The sequence below is a fragment of the Gorilla gorilla genome, chromosome 5 (genome assembly GCF_029281585.2).
Source record: "Gorilla gorilla gorilla isolate KB3781 chromosome 5, NHGRI_mGorGor1-v2.1_pri, whole genome shotgun sequence".
Taxonomy (NCBI): domain Eukaryota; kingdom Metazoa; phylum Chordata; class Mammalia; order Primates; family Hominidae; genus Gorilla; species Gorilla gorilla.
Genome location: NC_073229.2, coordinates 54,888,504 through 54,896,969, shown reverse-complemented (window position 1 = coordinate 54,896,969; position 8,466 = coordinate 54,888,504).

Sequence of the window (8,466 nt, the reverse complement as noted above, 5' to 3'; positions counted from 1 at the left end):
CCTCCCAAAGTGCTGGGATTACAGGCTTGAGCCACCGCACCCGGCCTCCCCTACACATTCTCTGCCTATGTTGAAGCATCTCTTACTCTGATCTTGAAACAATTTCTGCTGAAATGACTCTGAGTTAGAACGCCCTGTGATCTTTCCTAAAGACCTGAGCATGTCTCCTTGACATGCATCGCATTTACAGTTATATCCTTTACCCTTGATCCAATGACTCATATTCCCTGAACCCTTTTATCTAAAAATGCTAAAGAGGGGACAAATGATTGGTAAGCAGAATCTCCTGGCCACTGCAGTCCCAATCAGAGTGAGGTTTGAAAGCTTTTCTTAGGCTCAGAGTCCAGGGAAAAGTTAATTTTTGGTTCTCGGAATGTGGACTTAGGTTTCTGTACCGGCGAGGAGTAAGGATGTGGAATGAGTAAACTCCCTGGGAGGTGGGGAGTGGGGAGGGGATGGGGCCTCCCTGGAGCCTCGGGCCATTAGTAATCTGCTTTGTGAATGGAGTTAAAGGAGGAGGGGGCTGCACATACTTGGAATTCCTTCATCTGGGTGGGCTCCTTCTCTCCAAACTTTCAGGATGTGGGAAATATAAGATGAAAGAAGCTGCATTTCCAGCCTATCAGGTTACAGCGTGGAAAATTGAGAGGGAAAGAAGTAGGGGGTGGAGAGGGGGGCGGGAGAAGGCCTCCCCGAGAGGGGCCAGGGAAACCCAGTTTGAGAACTGGCTGGGGAGAGTGAGAAAGAAAGAGTGCTGGGGCGGTCAGATCACGTTTCACATCACATCAGAGCTGTGGAATTTCCTCTCTTCTAGGGGGAGCCCTGTGAAGATGAAGTTGGTTTAAGGTTAGTCGGTGATGAATAATAGCCCAAAGGCGACTGATGGAGGGTGTTACTAAGTGACTGGTGTTTACAAGCAAAGCTTTGGTGGTGGGGTTGGGAGGTGGGAGCGGGAGCCATCTTCAATCTGAGTTGTTCACCAAATTCTGTGACCCGAGAATGGAGTCCATGTATGGATTTTATTTGTGTCTGACCTCTGTGGTATGCAGAGTCCTGAACACTCGGGCCGAGAAGGGGAGCAAAAGAAATGCGAAGGTAATTAGAAAAGGCGGGAGAACCTCCAGCGTGGGTAAGGGATGCAGGGCCCTCCGGGCACAATCAGAGTTTCTGCTTTGTGTCTCTGGCGTCCCTGGGGCGGTCCTGGCAGGATCTGTTTCTGTTCTACTTAATCCACGTGCTCCACACCAGTCAGTTGTCACTGCCTGGCTCTCTGAGGACCTTACCTCCCCAGAGATGCGTTTATTTTTTAAGTGTACCCAGGCGGCTGCCCCTCCTTATTTTCTGTTATGAGAAAGAAAGCTCCACCCTGGGTGTGAAACTTCTGCGAGGCCGGATAAGTGGCTCCTGAGGCCAGGTACACCCTCCTTAGGGAAGAATAAAAACAGTGGAAGACCACTGGGGTCAAGTTTGGGCCTAAAATTAAATAAAGGACAACGGGAGGGAAAATGGAACCAAGCAACTGGGCTGGTGGTGGCGTGTTAGGAGAAAAAGAATGTTTATTAAACCCTGATACCAAACACAATCGGGTAATATATTGTTCTAATATTATGACGAATAGAAAGTTATTAGATGGCATATAAATCATCACATACTACACATGACAAAAATATTGCTTGTTTTGAAAAAATTAGAATACAATAAAATACGCTTGTCACAAACCATAGCAAGCTTCATTTCATCTTTTTTCTCCTGTTTCAGAAAGCTGTTTAGGATTTTGCAGCATATGAGGGTCATCATTTTCAAACATCTATTAGTGCCATATTGTAGTCGCGTGAGAGGTTCAGTTAATAAAGATTTCTGGTTGATAGATGGCTAGAGCAAACAGACTTTTGCACTATCTTCTCTGCATTGCTACTGAGTTATTACAATACACTGAGTCCATATTTTATCACTTTACAAACCATACACTCATATTTTCCCCTCCTCCCTCCCTTTCCAAACACTACCACCTCCAATAGTTTTGAGAAAAATAAATAGAATATTTCCTCGTCTTTGCATTAACTCCTCACAGCTCCCTTTCCAACACGAGCTGTAGCCTTGAACCTTGCTGGACTCAACTCCATTGCCTAATCCTTGCTGGTTTTGACACCCACAGTCATTTTCTAAGACTGGCTTTTTTTTTCTTTTTTTTTTTCGTGAGGCCTATTAAATTTGGGATAGGTAGTATATTTGAACTGGTCCTTCTGGATTTCTGAGTGGTTTCCTAAGAACAGGTAAGGGTAGTAACTTGAGTGGTATTTCCTGTGTGCCCCAGTGAAATAAGTCAACAGCATGTTTTTCTAAGTTGAAATGAAAATTAATATTTTTTTTTGAGATAGGGTTTTGCTCTGTCGCTCAGGCTAGAGTGCAGTGGTGAGATTACAGCTCACCTTGACCTTCCGGGTTCAAGCGATCCTCCCACCTCAGCCTCCTGAGTGGCTGGTACTATAGGTGCGCACCACCATGCCTGGTTAATTTTTTTTTTTTTTTTTTGCCGGGGGGGCAGGTATTTTTTGTAGAGACGAGGTTATGCCATGTTGCCCAGGCTGGTCTTAAAGTCCCAGATTCAAGTGATCCACCCACCTTGGCCTCCCAAAGTGCTGGGATTACAGGCGTGAGCCATCGCACACGGTGGAAAATTATTATTATTTTTGAGACGGAGTCTCGCTCTGTCGCCAGTCTGGAGTGCAGTGGCACAATCTCTGCTCACTGCAACCTCCAGCTCCCTGGTTCAAGTGATTCTCCTGCCTCAGCCTCCCAAGTAGCTGGGATTATATGCACTCACCATCACGCCCAACTGATTTTTGTATTTTTAGTAGAGAGGGGGTTTCACCATGTTGGCCAGGATGGTCTCGATCTCCTGACCTCAAGATCCGCCCGCCTCAGCCTCCCAAAGGGCTGGGATTACAGGCGTGAGCCACCATGCCTGGCTGGGAAAATTTATTTTTGAAAGTCCTGTAGTCAGCCTAGTCCACCGTAGCCTGCTGTTGACCTTAGTTTTGGAAGAGCTAAGGACTCAAATGTTAAAATTAGAACTGACTTCAGTACTGGCCCTACCTACCAGCTGAGTACCTTATTTTTATTTAACGAACACTTATACAACATATACGAGGTACCAAGCACTGTTCTAAGTATTTTAGAAATATTTGCTTGGCTAATCCTCATAGTGGTGTTATTGTAATATAACACTATTATGAAGTATGTTGTTATTATCCTCATTTTACAGATGAAGAATCTGAGATGTAAAGTAATTTGCCAACCTATGAACCTGAGTTTCAGCTCACTGCCCTAGCATATCCCCAGTTGGCTGGAGGGATATAGCCCTGTTTCCACATCTGCCTGCATGCAACTTTGAACAAATCACTTGGCATTGCTAGGAGGCATATGAGGGGTATGAAACTGTAGGCGGCAGGGGAGATAGGGCCTTTACACACACATGAAAAAGCAAAGAGCATGTATTTGGTACCCTTTTAGGGAGCGAGAGGAACAGGAGATTTCTCAGGCTGTTCCTCCCACCCCCATCCCTGCGTAGAGCAGCATGTTTGGGTTACTTCAATACCTTCTTATAATTCAATTCACAGCCTCAGCCTTGTACCATTTCCGTTTCCTTGAACTGCATCTAGACATGATTCTGGTCCCCACCAGCTTCTGACCTCATTACTCATTCTGTTTACAGCTTGGCCTCACCCTTCAGACTGCCCTGATTTCCCAGATAGGAATTTGGCTGCCCTCACTGACTATGATTCAGATTTTCGCCCCAGCCACATTGCACCAGGCCCTCCTGTGTCCACACCCCTCCGCTCAGGCTGGCACCCTGGGACCCTCACCTCCTTCCCTCACTGAAACCCCTGTCAAGGATCAGGCAGGTCTCTATAAAATACATCCCACCACGGAGAGTCTGGGCAGGATTATGGAGGATCTTGAAGGAAACTTGGGAAACTCTTGAAGGATTTGGAGTTGGGGGATAACGTGATGAAGGGGGATAGATTAGAAGGAGGTAAGGCTGGAGGCAGGGGCCTCCATCAATGAGCTATTGCAGTGACACAAGTGACCCAAGGAAGGGCTGAGGGGGGTGCCCTGTGGAAATGGAAGTGAAGCGTGAATGGGAGACAGAAGATGAATCTCAGGACACTTGGTCATTGCCTGGATTTGAGAGGAATGGGGTGAGGAGAGTCGCACACCGCGATTCTCCAAGGTTCCCATATGAAGCATCTGGGAAGCTGATGACTCAAGGACGGGACCAGGGTGCTTGTGAGGCAGTGGAAGAGCCTGGCCTCGTGCCTGGCAATCCGGAATAGGCTCAACAAATGTTTACAGAAGGAGGTATATTTATATCAAACCTCTAGATCTAGTCATTAAAATGTGAATGCCTGGCCGGGCACTATGGCTCACGCCTGTAATCCCAGCACTTTGGGAGGCCGAGACAGAATGATTGCTTGAGCTGGGGAAGGTCGAGGCTGCAGTGAGCTGGGATCCTGCCACTGCACTCTAGCCTGGGTGACAGAGTGAGGCCCTGTCTCGAAAAAATAAAAATAAATAATGTGGGTTTTTTGGGTTTGGGTTTTTTTTGAGACAGGATATGGCTCTGTCATCCAAGCTGGAGTGCAGTGGCACAGTCTCAGCTCATGTAGCCTCAACCTCCTAGGGTGAAGCCATGTTCTCTCCTCAGATTCAGTAGCTGGGACTATAGATGCGCCACACCATGCCTGGCTAATTTTTCTATTTTTGTAGAGACAGGGTTTTGCCATGTTGGCCAGGCTGGTCTCGAACTCCTGAACTCAAGCCATCTGCCTGCCTTGGCCTCCCAAAGTGCTGGGATTACAGGCATGAGCCACCAAGCCCAGCCCCACAAAAATAAATAAAATAAAATAGGCTGGGAGTGGTGGCTCACGCCTGTAGTCCCAGCACTTTGGGAGGATGAGGTGGGTGGATCACTTGAGGTCAGGAGTTCAAGACCAGCCTAATCAATATGGTGAAACCCTGTCTCTACTAAAAATACAAAAATTAGCCAGGCGTGGTGGTATATGCCAGTAATCCCAGCTATTTGGGAGGCTGAGGCAGGAGAATTGCATGAACCCAGGAGATGGAGGTTGCAGTGAGCCTAGATCACACCACTGCACTCCAACCTGGGTGACAAAGCAAGACTCCATCTCAAAATAAACAAATAAATAAATAAAATATTAATGTCCCATGGAAGGATAAAACCAAGAGCCACAGTGAGCCTTGTACACCTTTGTCTTAAGAGAAAGAAGACCCAGGGGAAACCCAGGAATGAGGTTTGGGAGGCCCGCCTCGGCCTCCCAAAATGCTGGGATTACAGGCATGAGCCACTGCGCCCGGCCTCCATGTACCTTTTTCTTTTTCTTTTTCTTTTTTTTTAAGACAGAGTCTCGCTCTGTCCCCCAGGCTGGAGTGCAGTGGCGCGATCTCAGCTCACTGCAACCTCCGCTCCCAGGTTCACGCCATTCTCCTGCCTCAGCCTCCCCAGTAGCTGGGACTACAGGCGCCTGCCACCACGCCTGGCTATTTTTTTTTTTGTATTTTTAGTAGAGACGGGGTTTCACTGTGTTAGCCAGGATGCTCTCGATCTCCTGACCTCGTGATCCGCCTGCCTCGGCCTCCCAAAGTGCTGGGATTACAGGCGTGAGCCACCATGCCCGGGAGTGCTACTTTTTTTTTTCACCTCTCTTATCTCCCTAGCAATTTAGGCCAGAACAGGAAAGAGTCCCCCAAAGAGAGAAAAACTCTTAAAAGTAATTGAAAAAAATGTTTTTGTGTTCATGTTTGACCATGCATATATATTTTTTTGGATATAGAGTCTCTTTTTTTTTTTCCAGGCTGAATCTTGCTCTGTTGCCTAGGCTGTAGTGCAGTGGCGCGATCTCGGCTTACTGCAACCTCTGCCTCCTGGGTTCAAGCGATTCTCCTGCCTCAGCCTCCCGAGTAGCTGGGATTACAGGCTCTTGCCACCATGCCCAGCTAATTTTTGTATTTTTAGTAGAGACAGGGTTTCACCGTGTTGGCCAGGCTGGTCTCGAACTCCTGACCTCGTGATCTGCCCTCCTCAGCCTCCCAAAGTGTTGGGATTACAGGCATGAGCCACCGCGCCTGGCCCAGATCAAGTTTTGATAGATAGAGATAATAGTCCCAGCAGCCACCATGTATTTTTCCATTGCTAGGTGCTGTGTTGATGGCCTTGTATTCATTCTCATTGAGTCCTCTCAGTGACTGTCTGTCACATATGCCTATCCCTGTTGGACAGATGAGGAAATTAAGACTCCGGGATTAAGTGACTTGCCCAGCAGTAGTTGCATGTTGATTCCTTTTATTTTATTCTATTTTTTTGTCTTGTCTGATTCCAAGCTGACACTTATTGAGCACTTACTACCTGCCAGGATCTATACCAGTGCTTCACAATGGGTCCTCAGGACCACACTATGTGAGAGAAGCATTCTTATTGTCCTCATTTTTCAGGTCCGGAAGCAGGCTCAGAGAGGCTTAACTTGCAAATATCACACTACTAGGAAGTGGCAGAACCAGGCTGTGACCCCAGGCAGTGGGATTCCTAGCTTTTGACCACTGCATTTCGTCATTAAAAACCCAAGACAACCTCTCTGTGATTTAGTGTTACTCCTGAAGTGATCCCAGGGAAGGACCCTCAGGACACGTTAGATCAAGACTCCAGGGTTTGCTCTGACTGTCTACAGAAGGGAGAGCTGGGGAGGATAGGGCTGGGAGGTTGAATCTGTTAATATCTGCACAGAGGAGGGCAGAAGCAGCTAAGCGGTGTTCGTACTGCTCTGTGCGTGCCCTGGAAATGCAAGCAGCCCTCAGCTTCTGTGGCTGGCCTGGATGGCTGGCAGCAAGCCCGCAGGAGGGAAGCCCCATCTCAGGGAGGGGCAGCCAGACCCTCCGGCAGTGGCTTCCCCCTCGCTGACCTTTAGCTGGAGCTGATGAATTGGCAGCAACTGTGTGACATCAGGGAGACATTTTCTTCTTTGTGAGCTCAGAGCTTCCATTTAAAAATTCCTCAGTCACAAGACAGAGGCTGCAGAAGCCCGGGCAACACTTGTGGTGGCAGCAGGTGATGTGCACTTGCTCCAAGTCCTCCAGAAGTCTGCGTAATCCCCGGGATTCCGGGCGGCCGCTGGGATGGCCATGTAAGGTGCGGTTGTTGGCCTTATTTATCCCTGTGGCGCTGCCAGCTCTTAGAAGCCCTGCAAGGAAGGGATCATGGGGGGGTGGTGGGGAGGGCTGGTCCCATCAGCTGGCGCCTGGGAGTCACCAGCTTCCTCCAGCAGTTTCCTCTGCCTGGCCCCTCTCTCCCTTCTTGTCTTTACCCCTGGTGAAAACCAGCACTCAATTTAAAATTAAGTGAGCTCAGAAGTTATCCAAACATGTTTGTCTTGACTTTTGTATGTGGGGCAGGTGGAGTGGAGGGAAGAGAGGCTGCAGTGAGTCAAGATCGTGCCACTGCACTCTAGCCCGGGTGACAGAGCAAGACTCCATCACACACACACACACACACACACACACACACACACACACACACACACACACACACCCACTCACACACACACACTCTTTTCCCTAAACTTGACGGTGGCAGAAGGAACCATTATTTTATTGCAGCAAAGGGCAGAGTTGAAAGGGAAATTAGATCTCTAAATACTCCAAGCCCCTCATTTTACAGAGGAGAAAACTTCCAGCTCAGAGAGGGGAAGTGACTTGCCCAAGGTCTCACCACAAGTTAGAGGCAGAGGCAGGACCAGAACTGATTACCTTGGGCAGGTTAGCTTTTCTCTCTGAGCTTCGTTCCTTCATTGATAAAGTGACACGGTGGGGTTTGATGATGCGCAAGATTTATCTCCAGATCTCAAAATACAGAACCATAACTGAGTGACTCTCTCAGGCTCCCTGAGGGATCCTAGAGGATCCAGGGGAGCAGAACCCTGGAGAAGGCAGGATATATGGTAAAGAAGGTGGGGACTGTTTGATGAACAAGTAACTCCAGGATCTTGGGACAGACGATTCATTACCTTGGCTAGCTGCCTCTTCACCTCAGTCTCTCCCCCTGCCCTTGCCCTTGGAGAAAAGCATTCATCCCAGAACAGCCATCTTCCCTCTTTTCCCTTCTTCCCAACCCACAGATGTACATATTCCCTAATTTCTGATTATTTACTGGGCCGCTATTACCCTAGCTTATATATTTATAGCTTTCCGGTAACACTCATCTAGGAATCACTCAGTGTGCCAGGTACTAAGTACTTTACATTATCACATTTAATCCTCCTACCTCCATCCTCTGAGTTAGGCTATATTATCCTCAGTATGTAGATAAAGAAACCCAGGCTAGGTTGAGTGCTGTGACTTACACCAGTAATCCCAACACTTTAGGAGGCCAAAGCCAGAGGATCGCTTGAACCT